Source organism: Malus domestica, chromosome 01 (assembly GCF_042453785.1).
Source record: "Malus domestica chromosome 01, GDT2T_hap1".
Lineage (NCBI taxonomy): Eukaryota > Viridiplantae > Streptophyta > Magnoliopsida > Rosales > Rosaceae > Malus > Malus domestica.
Genome location: NC_091661.1, coordinates 6,330,220 through 6,337,877, shown reverse-complemented (window position 1 = coordinate 6,337,877; position 7,658 = coordinate 6,330,220).

Genomic DNA, 7,658 nt, shown 5'->3' with positions numbered 1-7,658 from the left:
AATAAATGAGCCTTATTTCATTCTTTGTGTGTGTGTGTATATATATATATTTAGTGCCAAAAGCATAAAGAATTTATATATATATATATATTTTTTCTTCGGAGTGACATGAGTCCATCCTTCAACTTCACTCGGCTTGACTGGCATGGTTTTGGAGCATGCCCCCAGCGATTGAGGTGAAGATTTTGAGTTGACAGAGCCGGAAGTGACGTCTTCTTCCAGGATTTTGTCTTCTTTGTCTTCTTGGGCCTCCTCTTCAGTGCGGTCCTCTAGGGTTTGTTGCTGTGAAGATTGGCCGGTGTAGATGATGGTGTGCCTCCTTACCTTCAGTGGTCCTTTTGTGTCGACCTCCAAAGCTGCTTGGCACTTCATCCTTGAAGGAATGGAACTTTGAACATCGTCTTTTCCTGCTAGACTGTCGAGCTTTTCTTCTTTTGGCGTTGTCTTCCCGTTTCTAGAAGGCTTCTTAATTTCTTTAAGTCTGTCAGCAGCCGACCGTTGCGGGGGAGATCTAGCTGTGCCGCTTTGTTTCTTGGGTTTTGATAACCTTTCAAAGACAGATCTTTGCGGTGTTGGCGTCTTAAGCCTTTTGAAGACGGAAGTTCGGTCTCGACCACTGTGCGATCAAGTGCCGAATTTCTAGGTTTTGAATGTTTTAGCCTGTCGAAGACTGAAGTTCGAGGGGCGGGTTTAGGCTCCTCTTTTGGCCTTGTGGCTTGTGGTCTTGGCTTCCTTGTTTTTTTGTAGGTCGCCAATGTCCACCCTTCCTTATTACCGGTAGATGCATCTTGGTTGCTTGCCCCCGGTGATGGTTGTGTAGGAAGTGTCGTGTGACTTGAACATTGACAGGAATGGTCATGCATGCTTTGGAGAGGCACATGATCGAGTGATCCAAACACGATAGTAGTAGTGTGTGCCGCAACCGTGTCTTTGAGGTCAAGCTCAATTTTCCCTTGTTGTGCTAGCTTCAGGATGAGATCTTTCAGTACGAAGCATTTTTCCGTTGGATGACTGATGAAACGGTGGAATTTATAGTATCTTGGACTGTCAGTACGATTTATCTCTTCTGGCTATCTACACTCAGGCAAACCAATCACCTTCTTTTCCAACAAGTCTTTTAACATGGCAGCCACATCAGAGTCGGGGAATGGATAAGTCTTCTCTTTAAGCTCCTTCAAAGTGGGTCTACGCATCTCTTGATCACGAAAAGCTTCGGTTTGAATCGCCTTGCCTTGTGTAGGGATTTTGACGAGAGCTGTGTTGACTGTCATTGCTTCCTTAGTGGATTTCCACGCAGCCTTCTCCACCTTTGTCTCAAGAACTTTGTCGTTCTTGTAGTCGGCGATCAGTTCCTTCTTCCTATGATGAGCGATGCTTAACTCCATGTCATGGGCGCGAGTGGCCAATTCCTCTAAGGTCTGTGGTTTAATGCCTTGAAGGATGTATTGCAAACCCCATTGCATGCCTTGGATGCACATCTCGATTGAAGAGGTTTCCGAGAGCCTGTCTTTACAGTCGAGGCTTAGAGTGCGCCATCTGTTGATGTAGTCAATGACTGGCTCGTCCTTCCATTGCTTTGTGCTCGTCAGCTCTAGCATGCTCACAGTGCGGCGGGTGCTGTAGAAGCGGTTGAGGAATTCCCGCTCCAATTGCTCCCAGCTGTTGATGGACTCAGGCTCTAGGTCCATGTACCACTCAAAGGCGTTTCCTTTCAATGAGTGCACAAATTGCTTGGCGAGGTAGTCTCCTTCAGTCCCTACGTTGTTGCAAGTTTCGACGAAATGTGCAACGTGCTGCTTTGGGTTTCCTTTTCCATCAAACTGCATGAACTTTGGTGGTTGATAACCCCTTGGCATCTTCAGGGCATCAATATTTTTTTAATAAGGCTTTGAGTACAACCCGGAGGTGTTTGAGCTCCCTTCATACTGTGCCTTAACGATGCTGGCGATCATCTCTTGCAACTGCTGGATAGAAAGAGATCCCATGAGTACTGCTGCTTGGTCTGGCTCCGGCTTCATATCGATTTTCTCCACCTGAGGCTTATCTTATTCGCCAGCTTCTCTCTTTAGTGGATCATCCTCTGGGTTGGGGTTCTCGCCGTCTTGTGGCTCCAGTCGGTTGACGAGTGCAACGATTTGCAAGTCTTTTTCTTCAACAATCTGTGTTAGCCTTGCGATCGCTTCATTCATTTGAGCCAGTTGTTCTTCAATGGAGGTAACGCCGATGGTCATGACTTGTGCAACCATCATACGCGACTCTTCAAGCATCCAGGGTGCTGATGAAAGACCATGTTGGCCACTTTGGGATGTCATCTGATATGCCTCAACGACATGCTTCGATGCCCCTAGCGAGGTTAGGTTGATGACGAACTTGCGTCTTTGATGCTCCACTTGCTCCCTCAGCGGCATCAACTTTGAAGCGGCATGTTGAGGAGTGGTTATGGCGCTAATGGATTGTCCGTCTGTGGCAGAAGAGCTCAGGATCCTTCCCTTGGTGAGAACGGCTTGTCATTTGCTTGATGCCATTGATTTTGGAAGTGTGCTTGAATTTCTTAAACGGAGAAAGAGATGAGAGGTAGAGATTGTCCCACTGGGCGTGCCAAATTTGTGAACACGAAATTTTCCTGAAACGAAAGAGACAAGAACAACGTGTACAAAGAAAGATTTTGGTGTTAATGGATTTGTAGGGTTACGATCTCTTTTAACTTGATCCTCTGATTCGATCTCCGTAAGGTGTTGATTTATGAATGTTGTTGATCCAAGGGCCCGTTGAGGCTTAATTTTAGGATGAACAGTTGTGTGGATTTGTTGATGTTGTTGATCCAAAGGGCTGTTGGGGCTTGATCTTAGGATGAACAGTTGTGTGGATTTGTTGATGTTGTTGATCCAAAGGACCGTTGGGGCTTGATCTTAGGATGAACGAATGTGTGGATTTGTTGATGTTGTTGATCCAAAGGGCCGTTGGGGCTTGATCTTAGGATGAACGGATGTGTGGACGATGAACACTTTCTTCAAGGGCCGTCGAGACTTGATCTTGAATTGGTGGAAGTTCTTCAATGGCCGTTGGGGCTTGATCTTGAAGGAGGATTTGATGAAGAACGAAGAGGGCTTTCTTGATCCTTCGGGATTTGCTTGAGAGCTTTAGAGTTTCAAATCTTCAAAGATTTGGGGGATTCTCTTCCAATTTGGGAGTAGAGAAATGTATTTGTGAATTGGTTAATGATACCTTGATGTAGAAGCCTATTTATAGGTGTTTGGGCCCAAAATAACAGTTTGGGCCGAGGGAGGGATCACTTTCGGCCCGGGAAGACGTACGGCGAGAGAGTCATGGGGGCATTCAGCTCATGGGCTTTTAGGCCTAGATCGGTTAAATCAGAGTGCAAGTCGAGTCCTAATACAATAGGGACCCTCGACGAGATCAGTAAAACTAGAAGGCGAATCCGGCTCAGTTAAGGACTAGATTCGTAGTCCTAGCAGAGATAGGACTGATTGAGGTAACGTTAATCCGGAGAGGGAAACCTAGTTCGAATAGGATTAGAACTCGGGCTCGGTGTTCTGCTACTATAAATACAAGACATTCAGCAATGGAAAAAGCCCCTGCAAATCAACACAAAATTGCCCTGCGCAAACTCTCACAACTTGAGATCTTTTTTCTTTTCCTTTCTCGCTGACACATCTTCCGTTGGCATCAACAGCACTGTGGAAGCAACAGGTGATATCTTAAGTCGGCATAGATAGCTCTGTCACCGTAGAGTCGGTCGGTCTCGCAGTATCTTCCGTTGGCATCAACAGCACTGCAGCGAGAACGGTCGATTGCCTATCCAAGTCTCGGTCGAGAAGGGTTTTCGAATCCTTTTTGGTCGAGGTCATCTCATTAGCCTTCTCGGCGAGGTGAGGTGTTACAGTTATTATATTCGGCACATTGTAAGCCGAATTCGGTTCGTGAACTTTGTAAGAAATAGCAGCCTTGTCTTCAGGCTCGAGAACCCAAGAGGCCGAGACGCGTTCCTTTCTCGGCCGCAATCGCAAGACGCAGAAGTCAGTAGCGCGACCCAACGCAGCATCATCAAATTTACTCCTCGGCCGAGCCTCGGCCGACGAGTTGGCACGCCCCGCAATCACCGAAGGACGTAGTTAGCTTAGAATATATTCGGCCTGCGCGCCACGTAGGCTTTGTAATTTCTAGGGTCAACAATAGGCTTTGAGAATGAATCACCACCACAAAATATTTTTTTCTTTTCCAAGCACCATTGCCTAATTTCCCACTTAATACAATTTTAAACTGATATGTGCATGCTTTGTCATTGCCCAAAATGAGAAGAAAATACTTGTGTAATCCTCCAAGGGTATTTCTTCTTATTTTGTCGAGTCACACACCATGTGTACAATTTGTATGACACGTGGCATATGCCATGTATGCCCTGACACGTCAAAATTTTAATGCGTTGGTGAACATTTATTTCATCGCAATTTCGATGTCTACAAGTTTATTGAAATTTTTTGAATGTCATATGAACTATACATATTTTTTTTGTTTGCTATCTCATCCTAACTTCGTTAAATTATTTATCCAAAAAAAATGTTATTTTTGTTATGGAGAGATTGAAAGAGAGAGTGCAACAAACAAAGAAAGAATTGGGTAAATTCTACGATGTGTATTTTTACTCAATTGTGCCTTTATTTATAGTAGTTGGTAAGGTTAATTCTTTACCGATAGTGTGGAGCCTAAAATAATTCCAAAAATTATAGAGGCGACACGTGGACTTTTATTAAAAAAAGACAAGATTGCCCTCAATAAATGGGCAGGTTTCTCCGATGTTTCCATGCGCAGCTCACATCCCTGGAGGACTCCGCAGCTGAACACAAACTGCCCATTGGCAAGGAATTAAAGATAAGGATTAATTACCCAAATCCTATCTTTAATACATTTCCAATTGAAAATTGACTCTAATCAAGTAAGTAATCCTAATTTAAATCAATTAGGGATAATTACACCATTATCTCAATATATTATTTCCTATTTAATATCATGGGAATATTTAGAGAATATCTCTCCATTAAACACTATGGTTGGCCCTATCCCTCTAAATACCCCATATTCTACCAAATTTTCAGAGCTTTTGCAACCTTAAAAAAGCCTACAGAGAAACTAACTTAGGCATCACAGATCCGTTAACCTAATCCCCCCCACCTCGTGGGCACGTGAAGCTTAGGTCTCTGATCAAAGGTGTTGATTGTTTTATGGGTGCATTTTCGTTAAGATTGAAGACGGCGGAAATTTGCATCGACAAATTGGTGCTTTCATTAAGAGCTGATTCAAAACACTCGAAGAAGCCTATCGTATTTGTTTCTTGAATTTTCTGTTACGTTGAATTTTTCACACGTCGTATCAATTAATTTTTCCTAGAAAAGTTTCTTGATCAATCCCTGGAGAATGGATACAATGGTAGGAAATTCATATACTACGACGAATGGAACCCCGTACGTGCAAGGATTTGGACCAGAGAGTGGAGACAAGGAGATAGCCCCATAACGGAGGTCCTCAAGGCTCAATGCGACGACATGAGGAGCCCCACCATCGCGGAGCCGCACCACCACCATCACCACCGTGACCTAATAGCCACAGCAAGGCCAATAGGCCACGACACCACTCACACCGTCGCTACCCTTACAATGCCACACCCGGCCAAACCTTAGGCAGTAAGCCCAGGTCCATTTCCAAGCCTATAGGCAGGAGGCCCAAAACTTGGCAGCTGCTACAACAGGCCCAAGCCAAGAGGCCCAACCCATTACAACGGCATGCCTAACTACATAGCAGGCCCAAACCTGAGCTTAGAACATGGCAGCTGCTGCCAGCCAGGCAGCTTAACTAGCCTAAGCCAAAGCCACCCAACCAGCAAGCCAAGATGTGGCAGCCCAACAGCCAAGAGAGCCAACGGCCAAGCAGGCCCAAAGCGAGCAGATGCCAGTCCAATGCGCCCTGCGGCCCAATTCATTCCATGGCCACCTCTAGTGATCCAGATTCTGACCACAGGTCCTGCGATCAATTCAGGGTTACTTACACCCCACTTTTCTGCAGGAATGCCCGTTTTGGGCTCAAGTTTTGCACCTGCAATCCATTATACTTTCACCACACATGGAGATGCCCATTTTCCAGACTTTTCCAATTTGACGAACGTTATCGTGCAGCAGACCACCTTGGTGAACCAACTCCTCGAGCGCATCAAGATGTAGCGCGCCCTAGACGAGGTATCCCGAAATAGAAAATAAGGGCGGAAGAACGTGATTCATTCCAGTGACGTCCTGGTAAATAGTTGCTTAGCCCGCCACGAACCGTGCGTTCGGTAATGTGCACTCTCATTTGGGCCCTCGGGGAAACGTCTTCTCCCACCTAGATGCGTAAAGAAGCGTTCATTCCTGACTAGGCTCACAAGTTAGTGTGCATTCGAGGTTGGGTCCGTACTTCGACGAGCATTCAGGACATTCCAATAGAAACGTCTACACAAGGCTAGGCCCACAACGAGATCCTCCTACGAGGCAACAGAGTAGGTAGCATGATGCCCAGAAAAGAGCACGTGAGCAGTCTAGCTCAAGTTCCACTAGCAGCCCCCGCCCAGAGCGGCGACAAGCAGCACAGGGTGAACCACATGCACCGTAACCACAACACAGGCGAGTAGGACATCCCGAAGAGCAACATGGACTAGTAGGTCAACACTGGGGGCAATTGGAGGCTCTGCTGTCCCACTAGGCGCAAATCTAAGAGGAAGTACACAGGTTAGTAGCAGAGCAGCTACACGGATTTCAGCGTATTGACATTACCAATGATGCCCTCTGTAGAGATGTGGCCAACCTAAGTAGGTCACCATTTACAGACGAGATCAAGCAGACGAGCCACCATAGAAGTTCAACCCGCCACATTTCACCTCGTTCACGGGAGATGAAAATTCGGACAGGCACTTGATGCATTATCGAAGTGCCATGACCCTCTACGCCAACAATGACGCTCTCATGTGCAAGATCTTTACCATAATGCTCCAAGGCGAGGCACAAGACTGGTTCCACACCCTGCCACCACGTTCAATCCAGAACTTCAGCGAACTTTCCTTGGTTTTCACTAAGGAATATTCGTCCTACCGCTCGATCAAAAAGAAGTCTGCCCACTTCTTCAACATGAAGAATGACCGTAAGGAATCACTCTACACATACGTCAAGAGATTCAAGGCGGAGAAGGCGAAGATTATCGGATGCGATGACAGCATCGCATGCTCAACATTCTAAAAAGGGCTCCCAGAAGATCACCCACTTTTTAGAGAATTGATTATGGGCAAGAACCTATCCCTAACAAACTCTTATGGGCGAGAACTTGTCTTGGAGGAGCTGTCGAAGAGATCAAAGGTGACAAGGCCATGTCCAGGCAATGTACTGTACAAGTTCTGAAGGAACCAAGGAAAAAGATTTTCGCCCCAGTAGTAGCGGTTGAAGTGCAGAAAGATGACTCTACCTCCGCCAGATAACAATTATAGTAGGCAGGTCAAAAAGATTGCGTCAAGGTCAACAATGCCTTGGAAAATGAATCAAGATGGAAACCCGAAGAGGACGCCGAAGACATCATTCTTGACCCCCACCAGCTATAAAAGATGGCTAGAATCGGTTCACGTC